Here is a 19580-nt window from a genome sequence, read left to right as displayed (position 1 = left end):
ATTTTTAAGATTGTATGTTAGGCTCAAGAACTTGCCCGTTATTTCTACTCTTTTTTCTTTGCTTTTTTTTTGGTCGGGGGTGGGGGGGGGGGGCGTTGAGCATGAAAGTCTTTAAACTCTTACCAGTTTCAGTCAGAAGCAGGCTTATGTTTTTCTTTTCAGATTCTTTTTATCGTTTCTAATATGGTGACTTTTGACCCTCAACCTACAGTAAGAAATACATATTTACTAAAAGCTCACACATACAGATGTGTATGTTCCGTTGCTAAGTAGTGTCTGACTTTTTGTGAACTGGACCCATGCACACCAGGCTTCCCTGTCCTTCATCATCTCCTAGAGTTTGCTCAAACTCATGTCCATTGAGTCAGTGATGTCATCCAACCATCTCACCCTCTGCCACCCCCTTCTTCTATTTATTTCCTTCAGTCTTCCCCAGCATCGGGGTCTTTTACAATTAGTTGGCTCTTCACATCATATGGCCAAAGTATTGGAGCTTCAGCTTCAGCATCAGTCCTTCCAGTGAATATTCAGGACTGATTTCCTTTAGGATTGATTGGTTTGATCTCCTTGCATTCCAGGGGACTCTCAAGAATCTTCTTCAACACTACAGTTGGAAATGTGTAGCAGCAAGAAAAGTTTCCCAAGACAGTACCTACCCTCTGTCGTCATGGCCTCTGATATATTCTCTTATATTTCATTTGTTTAAAAAATGCTGGTCGGGAGTCAGCATAGTGGCCTGCAGCCCATTTTGTAAATAAGGTCTGGTTGGAACACAGCCTCTCCCCTTTGTTCATGGTTTGTTTATGGCTGCTTTCAAGCTGCAATGATGGAGTCAAGCAATTGTGACAGACGTTATCTGGCCTGCAAAGCCTAAGGTATTACACTTCCACTCTTGAAGACAAAGTTTTCTGACCTCTGTACTGAATTGGTTTCATAACCCATGGCTGACTTGTGATCCTCCGTTTAGAAGACACACTTTAAGGGACCATTAGCTCTCCCCATAATGCATCTGGAAGTTACACTAAACAAATCCAGCAGATGTGAAAACTAACCCTTTTCCTGTGTCACACGCAAGCTCTCTGGTTTATTCACTTAGATTCAACAATTAAGTTTTTGCTATTAATATTTAATGTTATACTTGATTGACTTATATAGGAAACTTTTAAAGGATTTTGAAAATGTTTCATTATAAGCATGCTCCCCTCTTTCTAATTTATTTATTTTTTCCCTCTTTCTAATTTAAATGAGGCTTTCTTGTGGAAAGTAGCTGGAGTTAAAATGGACACAAATTCTATTTAAGTGCTAGTTATTTATTCATTAGATTCCAGCAGTGCCTCTTTTTGTGATATAATGGAGTCCATTAGTGGAAGAGGTTGGACAACAGTCACCTTGGGTTCTTTCAGAACACCTTTGTGGCACCTAGTCCTTACTGTCACATTTCTGAGTTAGTGTTATTTTTGAGCATAATAAAATTTAGAGACATCAAATCATGGACTTATGGAATTGAAAAGACTTTGGGAAAATATATATTTATTTTTACTGAGACATTTGTTGTTGTTCAGTCGCTCAGTCGTGTCCGACTCTTTGCCACCCCATGGACTGCAGCACATCAGGCCTTCCTGTCCATCACCATCTCCCGGAACTTGCTCAAACTCATGTCCATTGAGTTGGTGATGCCATCCAACCATCTCATTCTCTGCTGTACCCTTCTGCTCCTGCCCCCAATCTTTCCCAGCATCAGGGTCTTTTCCAGTGAGTCAGTTCTTTGCATCAGGTGTCCAAAGTATTGGAACTTCAACTTTAGCATCAGTCCTTCCAATGAATATTCAGGACTGATTTCCTTTAGGATTGACTGGTTTGATCTCCTTACTGTCCAAGGGACTCTCAAGAGTTTTCTCCAACACCACAGTTCAAAAGCATCAATTCTTCAACACTCAACTCTCACATCCATTCACGACTACTGGAAGAACCATAGCTTTGACTATATGGACATTTGCTGGCAAAGTAAGGTCTCTGCTTTTTAATATGCTGTCTAAGTTGGTTATATAGCTTTTCTTTCAAGGAGCAAGTTGGTACAGCTCCAAGTCTAAACCACACCCCTGTTCTCAGATAGCTCATGAATATTTCTCCCACCCTTTCCAAATCCTTTTACCTCCACCTTCCTATATATTTGATGTCTCTGGTCAAATTGGGTTAAGTTGACTTCTGAACTAGGTTCCCGGTTCTCCATTTTTTGGCCATTGAAGCAGCAATGACTTTATTATTGGCTGTGCAAATCTGATTAAAAAAAAAACAAAAAACCTAGGCTGAGACAAGGGGCCTCTGCCTAGGTTTCGACCCCAGTCCAGGTCTGGTTGACCAGTTTGATTACCAGGTGATCTTGGATGACAAAACCCATTTGTTACTTGAACCTAGAGACCTAGCTTACACATGAGGAGTATTTTGCATGTTTCAAATAGATGTTGACTTTTCCAGTCCATGAAGAAAGATTGTGGTTTGTTTTACTGGGAAATTTACCATGAGGTGTTTGCCGTTTTGGAAAATCACATGGCATCACCATATCACCTGTGTTAGTCAACATTTGTAGCTCACCTGGTTTTTGACACAAGCATCTAATGACTTCTTAAGCCTTCTAGATTGGCTTTTGTCCAACTAATTGCATATTGAAATGCAGGTTTAGTTTGTTATATTTTCCTTTTAGTCTCATTTATACTACTATTGAAGCAGTAAATACATATGTTTGAGAATGTATTCAGGAAGTTTATCTAAGTATTGATTTCAGGAAGTAAAGAGGGGAAGTTTGCTGTCAGCCTTGAGCTTTGGGGCTTAGAGAGTTTATAACACAGCCCTAGGCCAAGTGATCTGGAAAGTAATTCCCCCCTTCCCATGAGTCAACTGAATTGAATAACTTTGTTTCTCCACTTTTGAAACCATTTATTTTTAATTGGAAGGTAATTGCTTAACAATGTTATGTTGGTTTCTGCCATACAACTACCGGTTAAATAACCCTTAACACATAGCTGACAGAGAAAAAAAGAAGAGGGGATTTTGGCCCCACTCTGCTCCTTCCTAGAGACTCTCCTTGGTGAGGATCCTCCCCTCCCCTCCCTTACGGGTGGTTGAGGCTGCTGGGGGGTTCAGGTTCTAATGTGGATCTCAGTTATTCTGGAAGAGCCTGAAGGGTAGGGGATGAAATGAGATTATCGCCTGAGTTTTCATGTGAACTACTACAGACCTCTTTGCAAGAGATTCAAGGGGATCTGTGAGCTTGCATGGAAAAATATTACACCTTGATTTTCACACACTTTTGACCAAAATTGAGCAATCCCTTAACTTCTGGATATTGGTCATGACCCACAGTAATATTAGCATTGTTTGCAACTTTGTCACCAATAGAAATTCGATATTTTCATATCACATTTTAGGTATCTAACAGATAACCTTGAAATGTCATGCTCATTATGACTTAGAAATTACAGTGGTTATTACATGCTGCTAGATAGTGTTATTTAATGTATTAACAAAGAAGCAGATGTGTTGTTATGTTACAATTTTAAAAGTTTCCTCTGATTCTGTATATTTTATGCATTTCAAGGGTTTGGAGGAGTACTACCTCATCAGCCTGTGTAGGTCTGGATGGCACAGAAAGTGTGTAGTAGAATGGGGCATCCTCGAGACACTACAACCCCACACTCTGCCTTGTCTCTGCTTTCACTGGGGAGTTGACTATCTCCTGACTCAGCCTTTCCTCAAGACAGCCAGGTCTGGGTGTGTAGGGCCCTGGACTTATTATTTCCAGTTGGCTTTTTCTTCCTAGACCTGATCAAAGAACGGTTCTTGGTTTGCCCTTGGCTCATTCTCTTATCAGACACGAGGAGGCAAGATTGTCAGAACAGCCTTTGGGGAAGGCTTGTATTGATCTCTTGAGAGTCCCTTGGACTGCAAGGAGATCCAATCAGTCCATCCTAAAGGAGATCAGTCCTGGGTGTTCATTGGAAGGACTGATGCTGAAGCTGAAACTGCAGTACTTTGGCTACCTCATGAGAAGAGTTGACTCATTGGAAAAGACCCTGATGCTGGGAGGGATTGGGGGCAGGAGGAGAAGGGGACGACAGAGGATGAGATGGCTGGATGGCATCACCGACTCGATGGGCATGAGTTTGAGTAAACTCCGGGAGCTGGTGATGGACAGGGAGGCCTGGTGTGCTGCGATTCATGGGGTCGCAAAGAGTTGGACACGACTGAGCGACTGAACTGAATTGTATTGATCAGTACAAGGTACAAGATGCATTTAAAGTCAAATGTATCAATCATCTGAATCTGGAACAGAAGTGTGATTTCTGGTTGAGCTTTTCAAGTGGAGAAAAACCATAGACACCCTGCAGGAAAATTCCCTGTGTATAGGCTAACTTCTCTTTTCCTCTTTGTGTGCTTCAGGGTTTAGAATCACAGGACTCTAAGAAGTAGCCCATTGCTCAAGAAATAGATTGCACAATTGGCTGCCTGGGTGTTTTCCTAATTTGTGGGAAAAGGACCATTTCCCAGCAGGTAGGGTTTGGGGTGGAGGTAGACAGCTTCATAAGGGCTGCCCTTTGTCCTGGTGCTACCTTGCTGCCCAGCGAGTCCACCCTAGAGGGTGCCGTGCCCCAGCTGTAACTGGATTTCTGGGAGTGGTGTAAGTCTTTTCCAGTTGCTAGAAACTTCTGTGGGGAGGAACCGTCTTGACCTCAGAATAGCCTGCTGTTGTTCCTTGATGTCCTCCAGACGCAGTTACTGCTGTGCTGCTATGTACATCATTTTTGTCGCACAGCTTCTATATTTACCGCCTGAAAATTTCCTTTCTAGTTCTTTAGAAGTTGAGCACAAGAGGGATCTTTATGCATGCAATACTAATAATACCTTGAGCAACTGTGTTATGTAATAATGGGAATTGCATTGGTTCATTCTGTGTTTCAGAAAATATTATGATCTAAGATTGGAATCGAATAGTTTCAAATGTCGCGCCTTCATGAGGGTGTGTTACAGCTGGGGCCCAGCACCCTCTAGGGCGGACTCGCTGAGTGCAAGGTAGCATCCAGGATAAAGGGCACCCCTTATGAAGTTGTCAGCCTTCACCCCAAACCCTACTTGCTGGGAAATGGTCCTTGCCCCACAAATTAGGAAAACACCCCGGGCAGCCAATTAATTGTGTGACCTATTTCTTGGGCAGTGGACTACTTCTTTGGGTTTAGGTGTTGATCATATCTCTCATTGAGTCAAAACCACTACCTTGAAGTAAGATCAGTCCTATTACAAGATACTGTTCCTGCTCGTGTGAACATAGGTGTCTTTAACAAGCTGTCAGTGAAGTGATAGCATTTTTCTCTCTCTCTCTTTGTAAAAAGGGAACAACACATGCTTCCTGAACTGATGAAGCTATCACAGTTGCAAGTGTAAGATTGTGGGTACTGTTTGGCTTAATTATTAAAATGAGATACCTTGGATCCTTTTATTGAGAAGCTATCCTGTCATTGGTTTGGTAAGGCCAGTGTTTTTTGGCTCGAGAAAGCAAGAAATTTACCAAGCTCATCGGCTGAGGAATGCGGCTTTCACTCAGTTAAAAGGATCTCTTATCCCTCCCCTGTTCCTGTTTTGAGCCACAAGCCCTTGGCTTACTTTTCACAGAGGTTTGGTTTGGAAGTAATTTTGATCTTAATCCTGCCTTTGTGGAGAGAGTAAATGAAGTCCTGAAGATCTAGAGAATAGGGGTTAAAATGTCCATAAGTGATTCACCTCCTGGTTAGAGATGGCAGAATTAATTGTGTTGCTGCTGGACACAGATGCCGTTTCCATTTTATAGATCTTATCACAGTGAAAAATGGAAAATGCAGGTCCTGTCTTCAGACTGACAATCTAAAGGTGAAGATCTCACAGAGTAACGCCTTTTCCAGAAGGTGAACCTCTTGAACACGTAACTAGTGTTTGCAGGAATACTGGGCCCTCCTGGGAACCAAGCCTTGAGGACACTGTCTAATTTCATGCTTGTGACAGCCTTGTAAATTAGAATCATTTGTTTTCATTGAACAAATGTGAAACCAAAGTATGGGAAAGTTAAATGTCCCGTCTTGAGTGATTCCCATAATTATAAGGTGATCATATAATTTATCGTCCAAACCTGAGCAGTCTTATTATTATTTTTTTTTTAATTACTTATTTGCTGCACCGGGTCTTAGTTGCTGCACTCAGGATCTTTGATCTTCGTTTCGGCAGGAAGGATCTTTAGTTGAGGCATTTGAACTCTTAGTTGCAGCATGTGGAATCTAATTCCCTGGCCAGGGATCTGACCAGGGCCCCCTTGCATTGGGAGTACAGAGTCTTAGCCACTGGACCACCAGGGAAGTCCTGAAACATGAACACTCTTGAGAGTGAAAGGGGTGCTATTAAATTAATGATGAAGCTAGGATAACAGCCATAAACGGGGACATATGACCCCCTTACTAATACAGAAGGTACAGATTGGGGGTTTAATTCAGGTCCAATTCCAGAGCCTGTCTGCTCACCTGTATTTAATTAGATGCATTAAATTGGGCTGCTACAAATAAATTGTTAAGGCACATATTGAATAAACTTCTGAAGGTGAGTTCTGCATTGGTTAGAGAGCCAAAGAGAAATTCCTCTTAGGCTAGGTTAAAGTTCCCTTTGGCAAGAAAAAGATCTACTAGAGATCTTCTCTCATATAAAAAGGTAAAAGGGGTTTTGTTGGAAAGGCAGATGGTTTTTCTCTTCTGGAAAAATGGTTTTCCCTTTTGTTGTTGTGGAAAAAAATGGGTCTGCTGTAGCCTTTCCAAGAAAGATAGAGAAAGACTCATAAAATTCCATATGTAGGGTAAACATCTTCATAGCCAGTGGTGGTTGCCATAAAGGGTAATATAATGAATTCTCCATGGTAAGGTGTGTAGGTCATTTACTACCCCTGTTTTTAGCACTCTGTGACTGTTATTAACGAGGCAAATCTGTGTGGTATAACCATTATCATGAGATTTTAGTATAAAAGCCCTCACATTTGAAAATACTGCACTCCCAGGATTGGATACCCTGGCTTGTGACGAGCCTCTATGAGCCTCAGACGTGTGTGTGAATGCACCTAGCAGGCGTGCAGGCACAAAGGTAGGTGAAACTCACGGTACTTGAAACTGATGGTACAGCCTGACCACGGAAAGTAATAAAGAACATTACACAGCGCTCCGGGATTTATTTTTTCTCTGTGTCTCACTCTCTTGCCACCTTCCAGGCAAGTTGAGGTGTGAAAGCGAAAGTTTCCTAACAGAACACTTCTGTAAATCCCATGGCCTCTAAAAACATCTGCTGGATTGCTGCTCGTCATCAAGTCAGCGATGCCAGAGAATGGCATGCCATTCAAAGGCCACTGCTAGGATCCAGGGCAAGCTGGCTCTGTGGGGAAGAGTTATGTGTCTGGCTGGAAAGACGGGATCTGGCTTTCAAATGAGAGCTGTTCTTTGGCCTTCATTCTACACCCAGGTCCCTGAGGGATGTGCCTTCTGCAACTTGGAGCATCCAGAAAATATTGACTCCCAGAGCAGGCAAAATGAAACTTTCTGGCGATGGAGGAGAAGCCTTCCCCTATCTAGTGGGAGCAGGAGAGGAACTGGGGGGCTCGGGGATTGCAGCTGCTTGTGATTTGTTTGAGCAGGTCCATGAAGAAGACTGCAATCCTTGGTGGTTATTTTTTTTTTTTTTTGAAGGGCAAGATTTCCCCTTGGCAATAAGAGAGCCATGGGTCACAAGACAGAAAAAGAAAACAGTCTTGGACGAGAGGCGTGAGGGGAAGCAAGGGGATAAAAGAGGTGGCCGCAGCCTTTCTACTGTGGATAATGAGAGCCAGTAGAGGATGCAGGGCAGCTGTGCTGTCTCGGGTAACCAGAGTCTTCTTGGAACAGGACAGGAGACTGGGAAGTCAGGAGATCTGGGGGCTGGTGTTTCCCTCCCACCAGTTCACTTTCTTCTGCACAAGTGGGCGAGTTGGGTCAGAGGTTACACACATGACTTCCAGCTCTTAGTCTTTGATGCTGAACTATCTTTGCAGGGCTAACCAGAGTGGCCCAGTGAACCTCTTTGTCAGGCAGAGGGGCACAGATGTATCACCTGGCCCTACATCTAGGGTGGGGCCCCGTCATAAGTTCCCCTGTTGGCCCATCAGCAAGGAGAACTAACTCTTAGGAAGCTTTTGTTGTATGCCAGGCAGGGTTATAGTTACAGATCTGCATCTGTATTAGCTCTTTTAATCCTCCCAACAACCCTATGAGTTAGGCAGACTGCTCTAATTTTTGAGACACTGAGAAATGAAGTAATTTGTCCCATGTTTCACAGCTAACCATTGGTGGATTTAGGATTTGAACCTGGTGGGCCTGGCTCTAGAGCTCAACTGCAACTGCTGTGTGTATGTGTGGTGGTGGTGGGGGGGTTGTCACATAATGTTTCCAATGCTGGACTGTCAGCTGCCTGAGGGCAGCAACCTCTTCTGTCTTGTTAATTGTTCTAGTCCTAGTGCCTGGCTGAACATAGGCTCTTGAGCCATTATTGTTAGATGGATGGATAGATGGATGGTTGGATGGATGGATAGATAGATGGATGGTTGAATGGATGATGGATGGATAGATGGATGGTTGGATGGATGAATGGATGATGGTTGGATGGATGGATGGATGGATGGTTGGATAGATGTATAAATGGATGGTCAGATGGCTGACTGGCTAGATGATCGGATGGATGGATGGATGGATGGATGAGATAAACAAGATCTTCAGGGAGTTTAAGGAGGAAAACAGGCTCATAAACACCCAGTGCCAGTCATGGTCAGGCAGGAAGGGTGCTTAGTCCAATCTGGGTTATCAGAGACACCTTCCTTCAGGGGCTGATGCCTGAACTGAGCCTTGAAAGATGAGCAGAATTTGGGAGAATCTGGTGGGAGAGGCATGCCACGCAGAGGAGCCATGTGAACTAACTGTAGCGTTGCCCCAGGTAGCTATGCCTGGAATAGAGACGGTCAGGCACGGGCTGGTGGAGATGGGGTGAGGTCAGGAGAAGCCTTCCTGGGGAAGGCGTTTGGGCTTGCTCCTGAGAACAGTGGAGACAGAACTCGCAAAAGGGTTTACACAGGGTGGTGACATGGGCAGCTATGGATTTCAGATGGGGGTGTTCCGGCTACAGTGTAAAGAGAAGGAACAAGAACAAGATTGGGTGGGGGAGAAGTTACCGTGGTGGTCTCAGCGAGAGATCTTGGGATGCCGGTGTGGGTGTGTGGGCAGACGTGGCTAGAGGGAGAGGAGGGGAAGGTCACATTTAACTTTGGGTGTGTTTCAAGGGTCCTGGGCTGCTGGTGTGCTATACACATGCTCCTGGATGAGTGCAAACTAGCTGAGCTAGAGGAGAAGATGGGGTAGATGGGGGTTTGGGCAGTGCCTGCATCAGGTGCTGGTTAAAGCCAGGAGAGTGAATGACATCTTCCCCCAAATGGTGTTACCTTGAAAGAGCCAATCCCTGGAAGCTGAGCCCCAAAGAAGCCCCAGGGCAAAGGCCAGAGAGGCCTGGTCCTGCTGGAACAGAGCAGGGCGGTGCAGGTTTTATTGAACTGATCACCGAGGTGATAGCATTTTTTGAGTCCTTTCAGTGTGCTGGCACATGGACATGCACTGGGGGTGCTTTCTCTCAACTGTTCTTTATGAAACCCCTATGAGGTAAGTGTTACACTGATCCCCATTTTACAGAAGAGAAAAGCAAGGAACAGAGCATTAGTCAGAATTACCCAAGGTCACATGCCTCTCAAGACCAGACCTCCCTGATGAGATGAGGGCCCCCTGGTTTTTTGTATGTGTTTTGTCAGTATGGAAATCTCTGCAGACCTTTGCAAATCCTGAAGCAGAGCTTGAGAAGAGGATGTTGGAACTGTCTTGAGGGCAAGAGGAGGTAAGGTCAAGGTTTGTTTTCTGAAAGAAGGAGCCAGCTCAGAAGGAGATTTTGAAGATAGAGGCAGGATTCACCCTGGGGACTCAGGACCTGTCTATCAGGTGGTGGATGGCAAACACAGAGGAGGAGGAGGAGGAGCTGGCTGGAGGGAAGAAACCAGGAAGGTCAGAGCTGTTGTCAGAATTGAAGGGGAATCCTAGGGTTCCTTCCATAGGAAATATCCAGAATAGGTGGGGCTTCCCCTGTGGCTCAGTGGTAAAGAATCCACCTGCCAATGCAGGAGATGTGGGTTTGATCCCTGGGTCAGGCAGATCCCCTCAAGGAGGACATGGCAACCCACTGTAGTATTCTTACCTGAAGAATCCCATGGACAGAAGAGCCTGGTGGGCTACAATCCACGTGGTTGCAAAAAGTCGGACCCGACTGAAGTGACCGAGCGTGCAAGTATCCAGAGAAGGTAAATCCACAGAGACAGAAAGCAGGTTACTAGTTGCCAGGGGCTGGGGGAGGGGTAGAATGGGGCGAGCTGCTGAATGGGTCCAGGATTTCTTTCTTGGGAGACAGAAATGTTTTGGAACTGGACAGAGGTGCTGGTTGCACAGTATTGTGAATGTAACTAAATGTCACTGAGTTGAAAAATTTTATTGGTTAATTCAAAGTTATGTAAATTTTACCTCAATTAAAACAAAAATTGGAAGGGGGCAAGTGGGAAGGATGCAAAGTGGGTCACATCCGGTGACCAGAATTCTCTGGCCCCTGCTTGCTCCCTGTTATGTAACAGCTTTATTGTCAGCATCTTCCAACAGCTGATGGCAATTTGTTTACTAGAAAGTAAGAGAGGGCTGTGAGATTCCATCCTGTCTAGTACGGGAGCAGCACCCAGCACACGGTGGTGCTTGGTAGATGTTGGAATGGATGAAAGAATGGTGGCCTGGATGGATGGGGTGGAAGGTCAGACAGGCTCCTGGATGTAGAGTGCGGAAGGGGCTGCTGGTTTGGAATCTTTGGCTGAGGATAACTGGAAATGGAGCTGAGGATAAAAGCCTGGGTTCCTGATGGTAAAAGGTGGCCTACAGGAGATGAGGGCATGAAGGCATCTGAAACAAATGCTTTTCCTGGTAGTGCTGAGTGCAGAGGAGCAGGCAGCCCATGAGGCTGAGTTTGCTGCTACAAGGGGCGGGGTGATTACAATGGAAAGACCAGGATTTGGGGGAAGAGAGGGCATTGGTGGTAATAGTTCAGGGAGGTAAGGGATTCTGGAGGGGTCAGCTCTGGACTTGGAGAAAATGGAAGCAAATGATCCCCGAACTCTGAGGCATGGAGAGCAGGTCATTGGTGTTGGGAGTGGAGACCTAGACAGCTGACCTGAACTAGAGGTCAGGGTGTGGCTCAGATGGAGTGAAGGTGACAGCCATTGAAGGCCTCCAAATGGTCACAGTACTGCTGGGGCAGTCATTTCCCAAATTTGGTATTCGGGATATCCCATTAGGATATGGGAAGAAAAGATGAAAACTTTAACTTGTATTTTTAAAAATATTTATTTATTTTAATTGGAGGCTAATTACTTTACAATATTGTAGTGGTTTTTGCCATGCATTGACATGAATCAGCCATGGGTGTACATGTGTTCCTCATCCTGAACTCCCCTCCCACCTCCCTCCCCATCCCATCCCTCTGGGTCATCCCAGTGCACCAGCCCCGAGCACCCCATCTCATGCATTGAACCTGGACTGGCGATCTGTTTCACATATGGTAATATACATGTTTCAATGCTATTCTCTCAAATCATCCCACCCTCGCCTTCTCCCACAGAGTCCAAAAGACTGTTCTATACATCTGTGTCTCTTTTGCTGTCTCACATATAGGGTCGTCATTACCATCTTTCTAAATTCCATATACATGCGTTAGTATACTATATTGGTGTTTTTCTTTCTGGCTTACTTCACTCTGTATAATGGCTCCAGTTTCATCCAACTCATTAGAACTGATTCAAGTGTATTCTTAATGGCTGAGTAATGTTCCATTGTGTATATGTACCACAGCTTTCTTATCCGTTTGTCTGCTGATGGACATCTAGGTTGCTTCCATGTCCTGGCTATTATAAACAGTGCTGCGATGAACATTGGGGTACACGTATCTCTTTCAGTTCTGGTTTCCTCGGTGTGTATGCCCAGCAGTGGGATTGCTGGGTCATATGGCAGTTCTATTTCCAGTTTTTTAAGGAATCTCCACACTGTTTTCCACAGTGGCTATACTAGTTTGCATTCCCACCAACAGTAAGAGGGTTCCCTTTTCTCCACACCCTCTCTAGCATTTATTGTTTGTATACTTTAAGATCGCAGCCATTCTGACTGGCGTGAGATGGTACCTCATTGTGGTTTTGACTTGCATTTCTCTGATAATGAGTGATGTTGAGCATCTTTTCATGTGTTTGTTAGCCATCTGTATGTCTTCTTTGGAGAAATGTCTGTTTCGTTCTTTGGCCTATTTTTTGATTGGGTCATTTATTTTTCTGAAATTGAGCTGCAGGATATATTTTGAAATTGAGCTGCTTGTATATTTTTGAGATTAACTCTTTGTCTGTTGCTTCGTTTGCTATTATTTTCTCCCATTTTGAAGGCTGTCTTTTCACCTTGCTTGTAGTTTCCTTCATTGTGCAAAAGCTTTTAAGTTTAATTAGGTTCCATTTGTTTATTTTTGCTTTTATTTCCATTACTCTGGGAGGTGGGTCATAGAGGATCCTGCTATGATTTATGTCAGAGAGTGTTTTGCCTATGTTTTCCCCTAGGAGTTTTATAGTTTCTGGTCTTACATTTAGATCTTTAATCCATTGTGAGTTTATTTTTGTGTGTGGTGTTAGAAAGTGTTCTAGTTTCATTCTTTTACAAGTGGTTGACCAGTTTTCCCAGCACCATTTGTTAAAGAGATTGTCTTTTCTCCGTTGTATGTTCTTGCCTCCTTTGTCAAAGATAAGGTGTCCATAGGTTCATGGGTTTATCTCTGGGCTTTCTATTCTGTTCCATTGATCTATATTTCTGTCTTTGTGCCAGTACCATACTGTCTTGATGACTATAGCTTTGTAGTATAGCCTGAAGTCAGGCAGGTTGATTCCTCCAGTTCCATTCTTCTTTCTCAAGATTGCTTTGGCTATTTGAGGTTTTTTTGTATTTCCATACAAATTGTGAGATTATTTGTTCTAGTTCTGTAAAAAATACCGTTGGTAGCTTGATAGGGATTGCATTCAATCTATAAGATTGCTTTGGGTAGTATACTTGTTTTCACTATATTGATTCTTCCAATCCATGACCATGGTATATTTCTCCATCTATTTGTGTCATCTTTGAGTTCTTTCATCAGTGTTTTATAGTTTTTTATTTCTTTAGGTCTATAGTCTTTTGTTTCTTTTATTCCTAAGTATTTTATTCTTTTTGTTGCAATGGTGAATGGAATTGTTTCCTTAATTTCTCTTTCTGTTTTCTCATTGTTAGTGTATAGGAATGCAAGGGATTTCTGTGTGTTAATTTTATATCCTGAAGCTTTACTACATTCATTGATTAGCTCTCGTAATTCTCTGGTGGAGTCTTGGGTTTTCTATGTAGAGGATCATGTCATCTGCAAACAGCAGGAGTTTTACTTCTTCTTTTCTAATCTGGATTCCTTTTATTTCTTTTTCTTTTCTGATTGTTGTGGCTGAAACTTCCAAAACTATGTTAAATAGTAGTGGTGAGAGTGGGCACCCTTGTCTTGTTCCTGACTTTAGGGGAAATGCTTTCAATTTTTCACCATTGAGGATAATGTTTGCTGTGGGTTTGTCATACATAGCTTTTATTATGTTGAGGTATGTTCCTTCTATTCCTGCATTCTGGAGGGTTTTTATCATAAATGGATGTTGAATTTTGTCAAAGGCTTTTTCTGCATCTATTGAGATAATCATATGGTTTTTAATCTTTCAATTTGTTAATGTGGTGTATTACATTGATTGATTTGCAGATATTGAAGAATCCTTGAATCCCTGGGATAAAGCCCACTTGGTCATGATGTATGATGTTTTTAATATGTTGTTGGGTTCTGTTTGCTAGGATTTTGTTAAGATTTTTGCATCTATGTTCATCAGTGATATTGGCCTGTAGTTTTCTTTTTTTGTGGTATCTTTGGTTTTGGTATTAGGGTGATGATGGCCTCATAGAATGGATTTGGAAGTTTACCTTCCTCTTCAATTTTCTGGAAGAGTTCGAGTAGGATAGGTATTAGCTCTTCTCTAAATTTTTGGTAGAATTCAGCTGTGAAGCCGTCTGGTCCTGGGCTTTTGTTTGCTGGAAGATTTCTGATTACAGTTTTGATTTCTGTGCTTGTGATGGGTCTTAAGATTTTCTATTTCTTCCTGGTTCAGTTTTGGAAAGTTATACTTTGTCCATTTCTTCCAAGTTGTCCATTTTATTGGCATATAGTTGCTGATAGTACTCTCTTATGATCCTTTTGTATTTTTGTGTTGTCTGTTGTGATTTCCCCATTTTCATTTCTAATTTTGTTGATTTGCTTCTTCTCCCTTTGTTTCTTGATGAGTCTGGCTAATGGTTTGTAAACTTTATTTATCTTCTCAAAGAACCAGCTTTTAGCTTTGTTGATTTTTGCTATGGTCTCTTTTGTTTCTTTTGCATTTATTTCTGCCCTAATTCTTATGATTTCTTTCCTTCTACTAACTCGGGGGTTCTTCATTTCTTCCTTCTTTAGTTGCTTTAGGTGTAGAGTTAGGTTACTTATTTGACTTTTCTCTTGTTTCTTGAGGTAAGCCTGTATTGCTATGAACCTTCCCCTTAGCACTGCTTTTACAGTGTCCCATAGGTTTTGGATTTTTGTGTTTTCATTTTCATTCGTTTCTATGCTTATTTTGATTCCCTTTTTTTATTTCTTCTGTGATTCGTTGGTTATTCAGAAGCGTGTTCTTTATTCTCCATATGTTGGAATTTTTAATAGTTTTTTTCTGTAGTTGATATCTAACCTTACTTCACTGTGATCAGAAAAGATTCTTGGAATGATTTCAACTTTTTTGAATTTACCAAGGCTAGATTTATGGCCAAGGATGTGATCTATCCTGGAGAAGGTTCTGTGTGCACTTGAGAAAAAGGTGAAATTCATTGTTTTTGGGTGAAATGTCCTATAGATATCAATTAGGTCTAATTGGTCCATTGTATCATTTAAAGTTTGTGTTTCCTTGCTAATTTTCTGTTTAGTTGATCTATCCATAGGTGTGAGTGGGGTGTTAAAGTCTCCCACTATTATTGTGTTATTGTTAATTTCCCCTTTCATACTTGTTAGCCTTTGCCTTACATATTGTGGTACTCCTATGTTGGGTGCATATATGTTTATAATTATTATATCTTCTTCTTGGATTGATCCTTTGATCATTATGTAGTGTCCTTCTTTGTCTCTTTTCACAGCCTTTATTTCAAAGTCTATTTTATCTGATATAAGTGTTGCTACTCCCGCTTTCTTTTGGTCTCCATTTGCATGAAATATCTTTTTCCAGCCCTTCACTTTCAGTCTGTATGTGTCCCTTGTTTTGAGGTGGGTTTCTTGTAGACAGCATATATAGAGGTCTTGTTTTTTTATCCATTCAGCCAGTCTTTGTCTTTTTGTTGGAGCATTCAGCCCATTTACATTTAAGGTAATTATTGATAGGTATGGTCCAGTTGCCATTTACTTTGTTGTTTTGGGTTCGCGTTTATACACCCTTTCTGTTTCCTGTCTACAGAAGATCCTTCAGCATTTGTTGAGGAGCTGGTTTGGTGGTGCTGAGTTCTCTCAGCTTTTGCTTGTCTGTAAAGCTTTTGATTTCTCCTTCATATCTGAATGAGATCCTTGCTGGGTACAGTAATCTGGGTTGTAGGTTATTCTGTTTCATCACTTTAAATATGTCCTGCCATTCCCTTCTGGCCTGAAGAGTTTCTGTTGAAAGATCAGCTGTTATCCTTATGGGAATCCCCTTGTGTGTTATTTGTTGTTTTTCTACTGCTGCTTTTAATATTTGTTTTTTGTTAATTTGATGAATGTGTCTTGGGGTACTTCACCTTGGGTTTATCTTGTTTGGGACTCTGGGTTTCTTGGACTTGGGTAACTATTTCCTTCCCCATTTTAGGGAAGTTTTCAACTATTTTCTCCTCAAGTATTTTCTCATGGTCTTTCTTTTTGTCTTCTTCTTCTGGGACTCCTATGATTCAAATGTTGGGGCATTTGACATTGTCCCAGAGGTCTCTGAAGTTGTCCTCATTTCTTTTAATTCTTTTTTTCTTTTTTCCTCTCTGCTTCATTTATTTCCACCATTCTATCTTCTACCTCATTTATCCTATCTTCTGCCTCAGTTATTCTACTGTTGGTTCCCTCCAGAGTGTTTTTGACCTCATTATTGCATTATTCATTATTGATTGACTCTTTTTTATTTCTTCTAAGTCCTTGTTAAACATTTCTTGCATCTTCTCAATCCTTGTCTCCAGGCTATTTATCTGTAACTCCATTTTGTTTTCAAGATTTTGTATCAGTTTTACAATCATTATTCTGAATTCTTTTTCAAGTAGACTCCCTATCTTCTCCTCTTTGGTTTGGTTTGGTGGGCATTTATCATGTTCCTTTACCTGCTGAGTATTTTTCTGCCTTTTCATTTTGTTTAGATTGCTGTGTTTGGGGTGGCCTTTCTGTATTTTGGCAGTTTGTGGTTCCTCTTTATTGTGGAGGTTCCTCCTTGTCGGTGGGGTTGGATGAGTGACTTGTCAAGGTTTCCTGGTTAGGGTAGCTTGCGTCGGTGTTCTGGTGGGTGGAGCTGGATTTCTTCTCTCTGGATGCAATGAAGTGTCCAGTAGTGAGTTTTGAGATGTCTATGGGTTTGGTGTGACTTCGGGCAACCTGTATATTACAGCTCAGAGCTATATTCCTGCGTTGCTGGAGAATTAGCGTGGTCCATCTTGCTCTGGAACTTGTTGGCTCTCGGGTGGAGCTTGATTTCAGTGTAGGCATGGAGGCTTTTGGATGAGCTCTTGTCGATTCATGTTCCCTGGAGTCAGGAGTTCTCTGGTGTTCTCAGCTTTTGGACTTAAGCCTCCTGCCTCTGGTTTTCAGTCTTATTCTTCCAGTAGCCTCAAGACTTCTCCATCCACACAGCACTCCTTTTGAAGGCAATGGGCTGCCTTTCTGGGTGTCTGGTGTTCTCTGCCGGCGTTCAGAGGTTGTTTTGTGGAATTTGCTCAGCGTTCAAATGTTCTTTCGATGAATTTGTGGGGGAGAAAGTGGTCTCCCCATCCTATTCCTCCGCCTTCTTAGGACCGCCCCCTTTAACTTGTATTTTTCCCTTAAAATTTGAGGATTTATGTTTTAGTTATATTTACATGTTTCTTATTTTTAAATAAATAAATTAGGGGTGCATGCTCATTTTTACTAATGGAATGTGTGGTCAAAATGGTTGTGAGGAATTTATTTGCAAAAGATAAACAGACTCACAGAATTCAAATACAAATTCATGGTTACCAAAGGGGAAAGGTGGGGGGAGGGATAAATTAGGAGTTTGGGATTAACAGATCAGTCGCTCAGTCGTGTCCGACACTTTGCAACCCCATGATCTGTCAGGCTTCCCTGTCCATCACCAACTCCTGGAGCTTGCTCAAACTCATGTCCATCGAGTTGGTGATGCCATCCAACCATCTCATCCTCTGTCGTCCCCTTCTCCTCCTGCCTTCAATCTTCCTAGCATCAGGGTCTTTTCTAATGAGTTGGCTCTTTGCATCAGGTGGCCAAAGTATTGGAGTTTCAGCTTCAGCATCAGTCCTTCCAATGAGTATTCAGGACTGATTTCCTTTAGGATTGAGTGGTTTGATCTCTTTGAAGTCCAAAGGACTCTCAAGAGCCTTCTCCAACACCACAGTTCAAAAGCATCAATTCTTCGGCACTCAGCTTTCTTTATAGTCCAACTCTCACATCCATACATTACTACTAGAAAAACCATAGCTTTGACTAGACGGACCTTTGGATTAATATATGTACCCTACTGTCTATATCTATGTATCTGTGGGATTAACAGATACACACTACTATATTATAAAATAATCAACAAGGACCTACAGTATAGCACAGGGAACTATACTCAATATTCCATAATAACCTACATGTGAAAATAATCTGAAAAAGAATGAATATATGTTCGTATATGTATAGGGGCTTCCCTGGTAGCTCAGATGGTAAAGAATCTGCCTGCAGTGTGGGAGACCTGGGTATGTATAACTTAATCACTTTGTTCTGTACAATATTGTAAATCAGCTATATGCTAAAATACAATAAAAATTAAAAAAAAAAAAAGAAAACAAAATAGTTGTGAAAGTGACTGTTTTGGGAGGTTCACAGGCCTGGGATGAAATCTTTGGGAGTAATGTCCCATCAGAGAGTAGGTCATATGACTTGCTGAAGGAGAAGCCCTGTGTCTCCTGTGTCTCTCACCATCGCCTGGTTAGCCAGATATGGGTATTTTCCAGAAAGGGCATAAAATTTCCGTGGAGTCACTGGCTTTGTGCAAACCCATTGTGTACTGTGGATCACCTTGTAAAATTAATCACCAAGAGTGTGCTGGATATTCCTTGTAGTACCTAAATACCAGTCAACATCAATTGTTTCTGGAATCCATCCCCAACCCAGTTTTTTTTTTTTTTTAAGTTGGACCTTTCCCCCTTTTTCTTCTGTTTTCATGAATATTCATTAATGTTATTCCCTCTCCTCCCAAGAGATTATGACCTAGGGGAGATTTTTTAAGAACCTGGGATAATGTTTTCCTAAACCTTGGAATTTGAGCTGAAATGACTCAAGATTTGAGGAGTCAGGGGAGGAGAAAGCGGGGTCCTGGGTCTAGGCAATCTTACTTCCAATTCCGACTGCTGTTATGAGCTCTGTGCTTCTGGGCAGAGTCGCTTAACCTCTCTGACAACTGATTTTATTTTAAAATTGGAGAGGTGATTTTCTATCTGATAAGGTTATGGGAAAGATCAGAGGAGTTAATGACACTGTGGAAGCCCCTTAAACTTGCTAGGGCTCAATAAATGCCAGTTGCTTGTCTTCCCGGACACCCCTCACCCCACCCTGTGCCCTGCATCTTTCTGCCCTGGTGGAGGAGCCAGCTAAGAACAAGGGTGAATCGCTGACTTCCTCTTGTGCTGATTTAAAGGTATCCTTAACGTTGCTGCTCTTTGCCTTGTGATCTCTTTCGTGGGTTTCTTTCCCCAGCCTCTATACTGTCTCAAGGAGAGTTTGGGGCATCCTGAGTTTTCTTAAGGTGTTTAATGTTGAAACAACTCCTTAATTATGAGGCTCCTTCACCTCATGAAATGCCTTCTTGAGGAACTGATTTCACAGGAAGCAGAAAACAAAATAATGCAAACACCCTCCCCACCCTCCCACCCCCACCGCCACCCCAATTTCAGATATTAAGTCAATGGAAATGAGTTCAGAGAGCATTTCAAATAATGCTTGAGTAGAGTTGTTTCAAAAGCTATTTTGTAGTTACAGAATAGGAACCTTTTTATCTGAAAATGATGACAGTGTTGGTGGCCTGGGGACCCTCCCCAAGCTGTTTTGATGTTACAGAG

At 42.3% G+C, this 19580-nt stretch overlaps 1 protein-coding gene across 6 annotated transcripts in view; it reads left to right on the top strand.

Moving 5' to 3' along the window:
- MGAT5 (alpha-1,6-mannosylglycoprotein 6-beta-N-acetylglucosaminyltransferase) overlaps window positions 1-19580 on the top strand; it is a 395868-nt gene that overhangs the window by 11960 nt on the left and 364328 nt on the right. The gene's annotated exons all lie outside the window — the stretch shown is intronic.

This window comes from Cervus elaphus, chromosome 33, assembly GCF_910594005.1.
Source record: "Cervus elaphus chromosome 33, mCerEla1.1, whole genome shotgun sequence".
Classification (NCBI taxonomy): Eukaryota; Metazoa; Chordata; class Mammalia; order Artiodactyla; family Cervidae; genus Cervus; species Cervus elaphus.
The sequence above is the reverse complement of the archived record's forward strand: the minus strand, read 5'-3'. Positions and strand labels throughout refer to the sequence as shown.